We start from the raw sequence: 13,678 nt of genomic DNA, 5'->3' as shown, positions 1-13,678 counted from the left end.
TTTGAAGTTCACTGCAAAAAGAATAAAAGGAAAAAGATCTTTTTGCATAAAGGACCCTAGAAGTTTTGAAAGTTTTGCAATCGGGTCCTTGGCTGTGGTCAGAGGGGGAATAGAGAGTTGATCGGCCGATTCCGGCGGCGTTGGTAGCCAGCGGCGAGGTCCGAGGGGCCAGGGAGGTCGAGCAGGTTAAGGTGCACCTGTTGGGGTGCTTGGGTGAAGCGCAAGGTGGCCGGAGGGGGCTCGTCGACGGAGAGCAGGACGCGACGGCGGAGGTGAGCGGCGGCGAAGGTGTTCCGGTGAGGGAAGGTCGAGTTTGCGGGGTTGGTGAGCTTCGTGGACTCGAGGTGAAGCTCGCTGTGGGGTCGTGGAAGTTGGGGTGGGCCTGGAGCAGCGGGTCGTCGGTGACCAGAGGCTCGCTGGGGAAAAAAGAGGGGTGGCGGAGGTATACGCCGGCGAAGAAGCCTGGCAGTGCTTTATATAGGCCAAGGAGGTGAGGATGAGCACAAGGAGAGCCTGGGGATCGAGTTTGACAGGAAACAAAGGCGAATTGACGACGGCGTCGACTCCTCTGCGGCGGTCAGTGAGGTGGCACAATGGGGAACTCTAGTGGACGGCGTGGCGCGGGCTAAAGGCGCCAGCAGAGGCGGTGCTAGCGGCGGCAGGACCTCACGCGTGACGCGTGGAGGCAGCAAGGCGGTCCAGGGAGGCTGCACCAGGGGCAACGCCGTGGAATCGAGCTCGCCAGAGTTGGGACACTAGACGGCAGGGCTCTAGGCAGCGTGGCAGCAAGAGGATGGAGATGCGCGGTGTTGGGTAGGGTCAGGGAGGATCCCTAGAGGCCGAGTGGCACTCCAATCGACGGCGTGGTAGCCAAACCACGGCGGGAATCAGCGGCGGCGGTGGAGCAGAGTCCGGCGAAGCTGGAGGAGGAAGAAACGTTCTAGGGACTAAAGTAGAAAATGTGAAAACCTCAAGGGCTTCACTATAATCTAAAATTATCCACTGATCTAGGGCTCAAATGAAAAAGTGACCAAAATGAAAGTTGTGCAGTTTTTCAAGATCTACAACTTTCATGTTGTGCAAATTTTCACTAGATCAAGGGATTTTGAAATATTTTCAAACTTCCAAATGAACTTGATTTAAATAAGGAAAAATACTTTTTGGTAGCAATTTCATCACAATTTTGGACTAAAATGCAATAAAGATGCAAAAATCATGATTGCTATCATATTTGCAAGAAAGTCCTTCACAAATTTGAAAATACTTCCTAAGTTAATGCTTTTTGCAAAAAAGGGCTAGTAATTTTGTATAATAACATATATGCCCTTAATTTGTACTGAAAATTTTTAACTAGCAAACAAAGATAAACACTCAAAAAGCACACATAACCTTATGTTCTAATAGCTAGACACCTGAAGTGTCACACCCAGCCCCCGAGCAGGGTCGCTGGCGGAGTCGCGGAGACATGCCGGGTAGTTGCGGCGCCCAGCCCCCGAGCAGGGTAGCTGGCGGAGTCGCGGAGACACGTCGGGTTGTATAGTCATCCTGGTAATTCGTATTTCTACCGTTGGCTTTGACCGTAACAGGCAGAAAGTTACCGTTGGGGGCCTGCTCCTTGCCGAGTACGACTCAAGCAGTTTCTGGAAAGTCAATTCAAATTCCTCGCAATCTTTAGGGTTGTCGTTGCGCGCGCGTATGATCCTCTTTATAAAGGGAAGGGTCCGGCCCGCGGAGGGCTACCCGTTCCCTTGTCTTCTGCACTCGCCTTCTCGCCTCCTCACTGTCGGATTGCTTACTCGGCAAGTCCACCAGGGGTATGCCAGGTAGTAGATTTGTAGGTGAAGGGGGATTCCAGAGCCAAGAGCTAGATGGTCACAAGATGACGCTAGGGTTTAGGCAGGTTCGGGCCGCTCGGGAGCGTAACACCCTATGTCCTGTGTTTTGTGTATTGTATGAGCTTGATGATGACGAAGATGAATGCGTTCTATGGGCCTCCTCATGGCGCCTTTATAGGCCAAGTGCCGTGGGTTACAAGTAAGGGAGGATATCTACTCGGGTTGTTACATGGAATCAGGTCGGTTGAGATCCCTAGATATCCAGAATCCTTATTCGCGCCTTGATCCTGATCCTCGGAGGAACCTTCCGATGTCCAGCCGAGTGACTGTCCACCGGGTAGTCATGCAGAGTGGTCCTAGCCGAGTAGGTACCCAGTCAGGGGATAACTACTCAGCTGGGAGGTACCCTGGTGTACCTCCGTCAAGCCCCCGAGTACTGGAGGGCTGAGCAGAATCTTGATGATTGACTTGTTGCAAAGTTCTTTGGTACTCAAATGATGAATCTTGTCCCCCTTTCGTCTTCAATGGGATGCGCCCCTGGGACCACCCATTGAGTGCAGTCTCGTTTGTCTGTTTGAATTCCCGAGTTGTCTGAGCACCCAGGTTGCCACATTTTCCGAGTCATTTGTTAGACCGAACTCATTTGACCCTAGAGTCACGGCGCCCAGCCCCTGAGCAAGGTTACTGGCGGAGTCATGAAGAGACACTGAGTGGTTGCGGCGCCCAGCCCCCAAGCAGGGTAGCTGGCGGAGTCACGGAGACACGTCAGATAGTTGCGGCGCCCAGCCCCCCAGCAGGGTCGCTAGCGGAGTCGCAGATACACGCCAGGTAGTCGCGCCTATGGCGGAACCACCCAAAATAACTTGGATTAGTGCGCTAACCATCGTTGTAAAGGCAACTCTGATCCAACTCGCACGTACCTCGGCAGTTCCTCGAGTAAACTCTCAATTAAAGCCATGAAAATTGGGATCGAATAAGCAAACCTCACATGAAGGCGAGTCCAGAGAGTACAACAACACGCATTTCATACATCACAGAGTCTTGCTGCGGAATTTGAAATTATTACAGACCAGCTTTGAAATTGGGACAAGTACTACAAAAGTCTTATCTACAACAGTTCATCAGAGTTCATTTATTCAGTGGAAAGTAAAAACGCGATAACTAACGATAACATGACATCTCGATAAAGCCCGTACAAGACATCACTCGGGAGTAGAAGCGTCAGCACCAATTGAGGATCCATCCCACACCATAGACCAACTCGGAGGTAAAGCAGTTAAATCAGCAAACATATCTTCATAAGTAATACCTGAAAACAAAGCCAGAAGCAAGGCTGAGTATACTAATACTCAATAAGACTTACCCATCAACGGATATAACTTAGTCCACTTAACTAGACATGCAAGGCTTTTTGGCTAGAGGGGTTTGTTTTGCCGAAAAAGCAACTAATAGTAGATCCTTACTTTCATATTTTAGCTTTCATATTTCTAATATAATTAACCATTCTAGATGAGCATCTATCTCTAATCATCTATGTTGGAAAAACAATTAATCATCCATCCATATTCATCATCATCATCTTCCACTTGTTACTCTATGTGGCAAAAGTGTTAAGCCGTCTCATTATCCGTGAGCGGCGGAACAATTCGAATTGAGTTTAATAACCTTGCAAGGCAAACCTAACACACACGTATGGGGAGCGAAGTCACCCATGTAACATTTCCCCTTTCTTCTCGTGTTGCGGGACAGGCCCACTGCCCTCGACTACAAGTACGATGACTCTGCACCCACTGATGGTGGGGTGGTATGTCCCATGCCATGGTCCAATCAGGTAATTTGCTTATCGATTACCATATTCTCGGCATGTGGTTAGTACATTCAAACCCTTAACAAAGCTACCACACACTGCGGCCTAAGTACATTTTCACTAAACCAACGGGATCTCAACCACAAATATCATCCCATGACCCCGCCCGTAAACCTTATGATTGCAGTATGTGATAAACCAGTCAGATCCTATAATCTCGCAAGTAGCAGGAAACTACTCGACTTTTACCGGTCCTAGTTAGCGGAGCGTCTAGTCGATTTAACCGGGTAACAAACCATAGGAACCTAGGATCATGCATCTAAGGTTACAATCAACGCCTGAAACTTAAATGCACAACGAATTAATATTACAACATAGATTGCATAAATTGAAAATAATAGGTATTTAAATACACCGGGGCTTGCCTTCTTGGGCACTGCTAGCCTTGGGCTCTTCCGAACTTTGGTTCGAGTTTTGGATCAGTTCAAGGGCATTCACTTGCACATCAGCGGTGTCGGCCTCGTGCATTGGCACCAACTCGTAGGTACCGTCAGCGAGATTGGCAATTTCTATATGAATGCAACAATGAATTTTATTACAACATGATACAAACTCATTTCTTTACTTCACTATAAAGTTGTAGTCCAACACAACATGTTTTGTTGTGGTGATCTTAGTTAACTTTATTTTCTGGGCAATCATTTATAGAGTAGTTTATAACTTTACTTTATTTCATAATTCATAAAATGAACTGGGTGGCGATTTTTATTTCCAAACACTATACATGAGATTGTTTGACTATTAAACTTCACAAGCTAGGAACAGTTTCTGGTTCTACAAATTTTTCTCAAGGTAGTAAATCTAATCAGCAACTTGTAGTAAATTTTTCAGCTAAAAACAGCAAGGCATGAATTCATGAAAAATGCTCAAAACAGAATGTACTTAAATGAAGATGGAATTCCACAGAACAAACTACAAAAGTTATGAAGCTCAAAATTTCACAGAGAAGTCTCCACATGGTTTTAAACATACTGTAAATGTTTTAGAATTTTTCTAGGAGTAACACAGAAGTAATAAATTCGACAAACTCAAACCACATATAACAAAACTAATTAGCACAGAAAGTTCTATAGTGTTTCTGGATCTTAAATTTTGGAGACCTTAATATATGACCAGCATAAAGTTCCACAAATATTTCCAGATTTTTCTAAGCACAGGAACTATTTATCACCATTAAAACCTACTTGACAAGCTTTAAATCAAATATATAGTTAAACAGATCTAAAAATTCCCAAACTTGCTCAACTGTAAGGTTTTAGTGACATTTATGTAAGGAAAAAGTTTCAGATACAGAACAACAATATTTCTACCAGAAATGATACATGAAGAAAGCTAGCAGATTTAGGAATCTTGGAGTTTTGAGCTAGTAAATGATATCCTTTTGTGTTCAAATTTTTACCAGACTCTATAAACAGTATGCAAAACATTTTATCTGAAAATCGCCCATAGTTGATGAGCACAACTCCTATAACAAACATAGCCCATTTAATCTAATCTTTTTCCTAGATTAAAATATGGACAGATTCTGAAATTGTGCATGTAATAAAACATGTATATCTTATTGCATGGATTCCAAAACATTTGGATTTTAATTTTTTTGATTTTTTTACGAATTTCTAGGCATTTTCATAGTTTGTTGTTTTGAGTTCTAGCACATTTTGCATTTTCAACCTTGGAACTTTGGTTTCTTTTAAGGAGAAGCCCCTGGCCGAACAGAGCAGAGGCCGGCACGGCGGTTACCGGCGAGGAGGGTCACCGACGGTGGGGGCTCCGCATGGGAAACAGATGAGGGGGCTGAGCCGCACCTGTAGGTGTGCTTGGCTCGACGGGAGATGGCTGGAGGAGGCGGGTCCACGGAGGAGCAGGGCCGCGGCGGCGGTGTCTCGCTGCGGCGGCGCTCCGGTGGGGATGGGGCTGAACGGCCGGGCTTGTGAGCTTCACGGGGATGAGGCGAATCTAACGGTGTGGCCGATTTGGGCAATGTGGGGGCGGAGCGACGGCGCCACGGTGAGCTTGAGCTCACCGGCGTCGATGGAGGCAGGGGTGGTCGGGCGCGCGTGAAGAGGGGGTCTACCCCTTTTATAGGCAAGGGAGGAGGGGGAGAGTGGTCTGGGGACGCAGCTCGTCATCTGGGGAAGGCTGGTTTCGCGTCTGGCGGGCGGACGGCGTCGGCCGGCGTCAACGGCGATGGCGGCAGCTCTGCAGTGGCGTCGGGGCGTCATGGCGCCCGTCCAACTGGTCCTGGGTGCGTGGCGTGCGTCCGCAAGGCCAGGTGGAATGGACAGGAGTGAAACCAGGGGCGGACTCGGTGAATCCGCGGCGGATTGCCGTCGGCGCCGGTGTACGGTACGCCGTGAGGGAGAGAAGAGAGATGCTGTCAGTGGCATTCTCGTAAATAACTCGAAGTTCTGTATTCAGTTTACAAAACTCAATTTTTCTCCCTTCTCTTCGCGTCAAAAGAAAAACTGTTGAATACCATTTTTGTTCCATTTTTCGAGATCTACAATTTTTGTTTCAGGCATTTTTTTATTTAAGCAACGGTTTGTTAGTTAAATTAAATGATTCAAATACTCTATAAAAGGCTTCAATTTGATTTGTTTAATTGGGCTGAATTTAGGCCTACTTCCAATTGAGCACATGTTACTAAAGGTACCAGATTTTTGTGTACAATATTTTGGTGAGGTAATTTGGACATGAAATATTGTTGACACCGGATTTTGACAAATCCGATGTATTCTGAATTATGAAGATTATCAGCTAGTGGCATACGTGCGCGGGAGTCGTAGCAAGAAGGATCAAGCATGCATGGGCAGCAATCGGCAAGTTTCTAATGGCGTCGGTTCTTCCAGGAAGGCTGGGAACATGGGCAAGCACACATGCACGTATATTAGGGAGGTGCTCCTAATTTGCATACAAGGTGATTAAAGGTAGTGGCCGGATTAATTAACTATGAACGAATCTCGTGCATGCGAATCTGATTAGAATAAAGAGAAGGCAAGATTAAAGGAAAGGCTTACACGTGCAAGCAAGAGGTTATTGAATAAAGAAAGGGAAGGCTACGGCTGGAGTGCTGGTCCATGCCACGCGTAAGGGGTCTGGTTGGTCATACATATGGAATTATCTCTTCTCGTCGACGGATACATATGGAATTATCTCTTCTCGTCGACGGATCGGCAAAGGCTATTATTAGCAAGGATTCTACAGAAAGGGAATTAGAATCCGTGTATCTTAATATTAGTTTGTTTAGATGTTTCTTTTTTAGCAAGTTTGGTGTGCCATAACCGGTTAGGATGTCTATGCTATAAATATGTACTCCGTCCGTTGTAAAAGATTTATCACACGATCAATACAACAATACTTTACAATTCCCTTTGGACTTTTCCGGTGACTTCGCCTTTTCTTTTCTCTTTTTCGACGAGTTCTTTGAAGTTGATCAAGGACGACTCACATTTGAGCGACTTGATCTGCTGGTAAGTTTTTCGTTTATCGATTAAATCTGAGCTTTAGCTTCCGGGCCCATCGTTGTGGCTTTGTTCAGATCTATTCAAAAGTTATTGAATTATATTTGGGCTTTGACTTCCGGGCGTATCGCTGTCGTCTCGTCTAGATTAATTCACAATTTATCGATATCTACTAGTTCTATAGGTTTTACCTATTATTTTAGCTTTTATCGATATCTATCCAGCTTGTAATACGTTTGATCGGCTGTTTATCGCATTATTTTATTCAAAACATCATATAGCCGATTAGATCTATTTCAAGTGTTTGTCTGATAGCGTTGTTTAGGTTACACATTCGTAGCCTTTACATTGCTCCTCGCGCATATCAGCTGACCTAGCCGATCGTCTATTTCAAAATCGGCTGACCGAGCTGATTTTGTCGTTTTCTGTATCGACAGCACCTGCTGATACGGCCTGTGAGGGATATTTGGAATTCCAGTCGATATTCCCTCGAATTTAATGTTTACCTTGTCTCCTTTTCAATCAACAGGTCAGATTGGCTGGCACGCTTGGTCTATTTTCCGTGTTTGGCAAATACTTGCCCTCGGATTCCAGTGTGTTGATTTTTGCATCAACACATCTTTTGGCACGACTGGTGGGACCCGACGATATCATTATGAATTTTCCAACGGAGATGTTTGAGCAAGCTATGAAACAAGCAATGATCAACTGGACTAACAGCCTGACGAGCACGGCGAATAATACAGTCAAACATGTGGGTGCTCATAAAATTGTTCATCAGTTTGATTATCACACCTCACAGCCGATGGTTTCTCAGCATCAAACATCAGCTCAAACAGGCGGTTATCAATATTATGCATCGGCTCCGCAGCCGATGGCCTGTCAGCAACCATGGTTAACAGTTCAACATCCACAACAGCCAATAGTTCAGCATCAAACATTGGCTCAGACAGGTGGTTATCAATATTATGCATCGGCTCCACAGCCGATGGCCTGTCAGCAACTATGGTCAACGGTCCAGCAGCTACAGCCGATGACTCATCAACAACAGCGGTCAGGTAGCTGCTGGCCACAAGCATCAGTTCTTCAGCCATCAATCCATCATCAGGTCCAATTGGCAATTCGGCAAGAAAAGGCTCAATGGGAGGAGTTTGCACAGCTGATGAGGGTCAACGAAGATTTGTTTCTGTCCTGCATGGCTAGAGTGGACAACGAAAATAAATGTGTCGAGTCTGAAAAGTTGAATTCCCGAATGACTGATAAATTAGGAGACACAGATTATAAAGAACAAAATTCGGTTAGCAGATCCAAAGACGGAGACCAATGTAGAGAAGAACATAGCTTTGAAAAGCCTCACGAAGAAGAAGCTCCAGCAATTAAGAAGGAAGAGGCTAAAATCAGCTTGACTGAATGGGTAAAGAATATAAAGCTGACTTCATGCCCATACGTCAAAGAAGAACCTGAGAGGTCTGGATCAATGGAAATTGTTATGCTTGATGGCCGTCTGCCAAGGATGGCCAATATTTTATTCTTCTAGCCTGAAGTGGTCGATGGATTGATGGAGGTTGCAGAGGCAAGGAAGAAGATGGTTTCTTGGAATAATTATTGCCCACCTCCCAAAAATATTATCTAGGAATATCGGCTGCTTGGAATTTGTCTTCCGTGGAAGACAAGTGATCAAGAGCAAAAAATTATTGCTCAGAATTATCGGCCACTTGGAGATTATTTTCTCTGGGATCCAGGTGGACAGAGTTGCAACTGCACTAAATACCGCAGCCGATGAAGATTGATCAGCTAGGAGGTGCATATGGGATTGCCGATCTGGAGATTAGATATAATATTGAATGAATATTGATCCAATGGCAAGAAAAGAGTAAAATATTATTGCATCGGCAAACATGCATTCAGAAAAGGTGTGCTGATAGCTACATGATAGTTGCTACATCTATCGGCTCCTTGGTGGAATACTCCTTGGTGGAATACAATTATATTATAATATTGACATTGAAAGCTGAGGGAGTTTGGTCTATATGCTACAAGTTACTCATATGGATTTGGTGTCAGATTACGTCATTATTTCTTGGTGCATGCAAATTCATTTGTTTAAACAAATCGGCTACATCTGCTTCAGTTGTTGACTTCGATAGCCGATGGAATTGTCCAAGATGAATACAAAGTGGTATATAAAGAAATATTTATTCAGATGATGGAGCAGCAGAAAAGATTTGCTATAACCTGGATATTGAAGCCAGTATATTATTTTATTGGCAAAGAGAGGCTGGTGGTATATCGGCTGATGACTATGGCCCAATCGGTTCAAGGCTTGAAGCCGATATATGTGAATATACTAAGGTGTTGAGATTTTTATTGTCTCCTTGATGACCAAGATGCTGGTTCGAGAAGGTGCAGTGAATACTACTATATGATGGAAATTGATTGGTTTTATCGGCTGGCAAAACGTGGCTCTATCGGCACAGATTTTTGCTTTACCATGTAATCAGCTGATTAAGGGACCAATCAGTTACTCATAAATAGCAGGCTGTCAAGGAGAGAGAGAATTAACCAATGGATATGAAGGCAGCCAGAAAGTAATCTATCGGCGTCTCGTTTGATCATCGGCTAAAAAGCAAATGTGTGCATGAGCCGATGTGTTTATCAATTTATGAAACAGCCGATGGGAAGATACAGCTCATGAAGGGCCAGCCGATAGGAACAACCAATAGAGCCGATATGGTGTTTCAGAAAAAATATATTGGTTGTTTATGGGTATCTCTTCGCATAGAAATATCTTTATTGAATTACCTATCGGCTATTCTCTTCTGGGGTCAGGGACTTCGTTTGCGAAGATGCTGCAGTCACGAAATCCAAAGGAGTCTTATGATCCTTGGTTTGCAGAGGTATATTTATAATCGGCTTGGTGTTTTCTGCCAGGGTGGTGACCAGTTTGTTGAGAGCCAGTCGATCGAATAAAGTAGTGATCGTGCATGTGTAAGGCTAACAGATCAGAAGGCAGTTGTTTAATGCTCCCTTACCTCCGTCGGTTGTTCTCTAATATCCATCGGCTCCAAATCACTCTTTCAGCCGTTGAAAAATATATAGAAAAAAGGGAGAGAGGGGAATAAATCGAAGGCTCCTTTGTTTGGCAGAGTAAAAGAATGCATGAGGGATTGGATATTAAAAGAATGTGGAGCAGGACAGAATCGGCAAAGCTACGTTTGCATATCAATTGTGTTGGAGGACAGTGTGCACCTCTGACTATTCCTTGGCCGATGCATCCAGTTATTCAATTCTAACTATGTATCTTGGAGGGTATCGGAAATCAATTTTGAAGCAATTGATTGATGGGATACTGGGCCGCCGAACCACAACACCGCGTGTGAGCTCGACGACACTATCACGCTGGGATTGGCACGGTGCATAATTGCGTGGTGCAGATCGGCATCGGAGAAACCACGCATCGGCGAAGCGACATATCAGCGCGCAGCTCGTGTTGGAGGCCAGCGCATGCGCCTCTAACTATTTCTTGATCGATGCGTTCAGGTACTCAGTTTCAAATATGAAGATACTTTCTTCAATATGGATTGCAGCTGCGACCAATCGGCAAGCATGAGCCCTCCTATCCATGCAACGGAGATCGTTGATCAGCCGAGGCTGAGTGGGTCCTTTCGGCCAGCAGCAAGCCAACACGGGCTTATCAGCACCATTTGGTTCTTTCCATCCAGCGCAAAGGCCAATCGGCCGACGGAGTTAAACATGCTAGCCGATAGCTCGCACAATATGGAAAAGCATCAGCTAATGGAGCTTTAAGAGAATTCAGAGGCGTGTAATTCTTCGTCGACAATAAAGGAAAGCCAATACATTCTTAATCAGCTGATGATCTCTCGAAGACATCTGGGCAGACCTGCTGCTGTCGGCCGCATGCAAATACGTGGGCCACAATCGGTTGCCTGAAAAGAAAAAAAGCCCAGGCATCGGCCTATCAAGAGGAGCTGATCGAACTTCTTTGCTGTTACTCGGGTAAGCCAATGGGAATACTAGAAGAAGCCAATACAAGTCCCGTAAGCGTGTATCCTAGTTGATCAGAAGGACCAAGGCCATGAACAAAATTAGCATACGGACGCATACCGGATATCTCTATCGGCTATTGGATAAGCCGATCAGGAAGTCAGCTGCCGATTTGAGTCTACCCCGAAGATGCAGGAATTCAAAATGGCTCATCGGCTGTCAGTTTGTCTTGGATATTAGCGCCCGGCAATCAAGGACGCTGCAGGTTGCCGTAAGAGAAGAACGCCGGGCTGGACAACAAGATGGTGCTGTCGCCGAGGTCGATGCCGCCACCATTGCCGGCTACCAAGAAGATGGCGACGCCATCGGCTGGAAGCGATGTGACGCGACCACATTGGTGTCATGCCGTTGTGCGAACCATACACACCGATGGCACCGCTCAACATGCAAGCAAGGATCGAGAACTCCGTCCTCCAACATGCATACAAGAAGATTCATATGACCATGCATGTACGTACATGTGAAATACCTGGAGGTGGCCAGGAAGCTAGCAAGAAGATATCGGCTATATAGAATCTTTGCTACTGTGAAGAACCGGCGGCCGATAAATGTTCTATAATGGTACAGTCTCAACAATGGCAAACAGCTCGCCAATATATAGCTCTCTCATCAATGGATCCAGAATATTTCATCGATGATGATCGGTAGGGTCGACGGCAGAAATAAGGTGACAGTCCAATTTAATTGTAACTGAGTCGATGCCAAGATTAGCTGGATCAGATTCTTTCAGAAAGAGCCGATCATACAAAGAATCGGCTAGCAGTGACTCTCTCACGCATGATGAGGTCACGGCGGCGGTATTGGTGGACATCCAGGACAGTGTCGCGGGGAGAAATATGCATCATATAAGACGAGCTGCTATAGCAGGAATATGAGCTCACGAGAGTACCAGGATCAGATGGTCAGCCGATGGTCCTGTTATAGTGAAGACGATGATCAGCCAATGGTCTAGTTATGCTGCAACCGAAGATTACTGAGCGGCAAGGATTGACAATCACAAGACTACGATGCTACCGCCCTGCTGCCAATGCTGGTATGATCAAAGAAACCTTACTTCTTACTGCAAAAATACTTGAGGATTTTTATTTGTGAAAAATAAAAATAGCTTAGCTCCTCAACGACATGAAATTCCTACCAGAGCCATATGTTAACATCTTTGAAAACCTCACACATATGCTGCTTGTTTTGCATTGAGCTTTGTCAAATTGTTTGCGACCCTTGTGAGATTCATTTCATACTTTTAAGATCAAGATCACGAACACTCCACATATACTCGTGCCAACTTCTACACTGGAAGTTACATAAAAATATGCCTCCCATCCACACAAAAAATACTCCATCGCTTTGACATGACTCTTCATGTTGCAAAAATAATATGGGCTGCAAGAGAAAAGCAGAGAGAAAAATATTCGTGCCCAGAAGCATAGGAAAAAAGAAAAAGAAAGATAGCCCATATTTCAAAAAAAAAAGAGATAGAGTCATGCAGAAAGGGGTGCGAGTTCCATCCAGAAAAATTCCACACACTTGCACATCTTGATCTAATTGAATGATCGTTTTCTCTTTTGGGTCCGGTTTTTGACTTTGCAATATATGCGAAACATGTGCTTCTTTTCATCCCCTACCTTGAGCTCCACTAAAAAGCCTTATTAGAAATAGGGAGGAAAGAAGCAATCCAATGCTTTGGTGAGGAATCATACACATTGAGCGATCTGAGAATCATTTGAGGAGCAAAGTTTTATTTGATTTTAAAAATCTTTCAAAGACTCAAGTGGTTTAGCAGGAAGAGTGTGGTTGATTTGATTCTTCATGTTGGCTTTAAAAAATTATGATAAAGAAGTTTGGGAGGATCATCGGCTATAAAAAGGGATGTGCTAGAAAAGTTTATCACAGTTTCCAGTTCACTGCGGCTTCATCTATCAGGTGTTCTAGGCTTTAACTTTCGGCGCATCGCAGACATTTCGTCTGGACTCATCTGTCAGTTTTTTAAGTATCATGGTGGTTATTCTAGAGACATCAGCTAAATTCTAGTGGAAACTGAAAGAAAGACTTCGGCTATGGAAGAACAATATCAGAAAGACCGAGGTGTCGAGTCAGTACAGTGATCAAGCAAATTGTATTGGATTTTACAGAGTTTCGAAGCATGAGCCTTTCATACTACGAAACTGGGGGGCCTGTGTTGACACCGGATTTTGACAAATCCGATGTAATCTGAATTGAAGATTATCGGCTAGTGGCATACGAACGCTGGAGTCGTAGCAAGAAGGATCAAGCATGCATGGGCAGCAATCGGCAAGTTTCTAATGGCGTCGGTTCTTCCAGGAAGGCTGGGAACATGGGCGAGCACACATGCACGTATATTAGGGAGGTGCTCCTAATTTTGCATACAAGGTGATTAATGGTAGTGGCCGGATTAATTAACTATGAAGGAAGCTCGTATATGCGAATCTGAT

Source organism: Panicum virgatum, chromosome 2K (genome assembly GCF_016808335.1).
Source record: "Panicum virgatum strain AP13 chromosome 2K, P.virgatum_v5, whole genome shotgun sequence".
NCBI lineage: Eukaryota > Viridiplantae > Streptophyta > Magnoliopsida > Poales > Poaceae > Panicum > Panicum virgatum.
Note: the sequence above shows the minus strand (reverse complement) of the source record.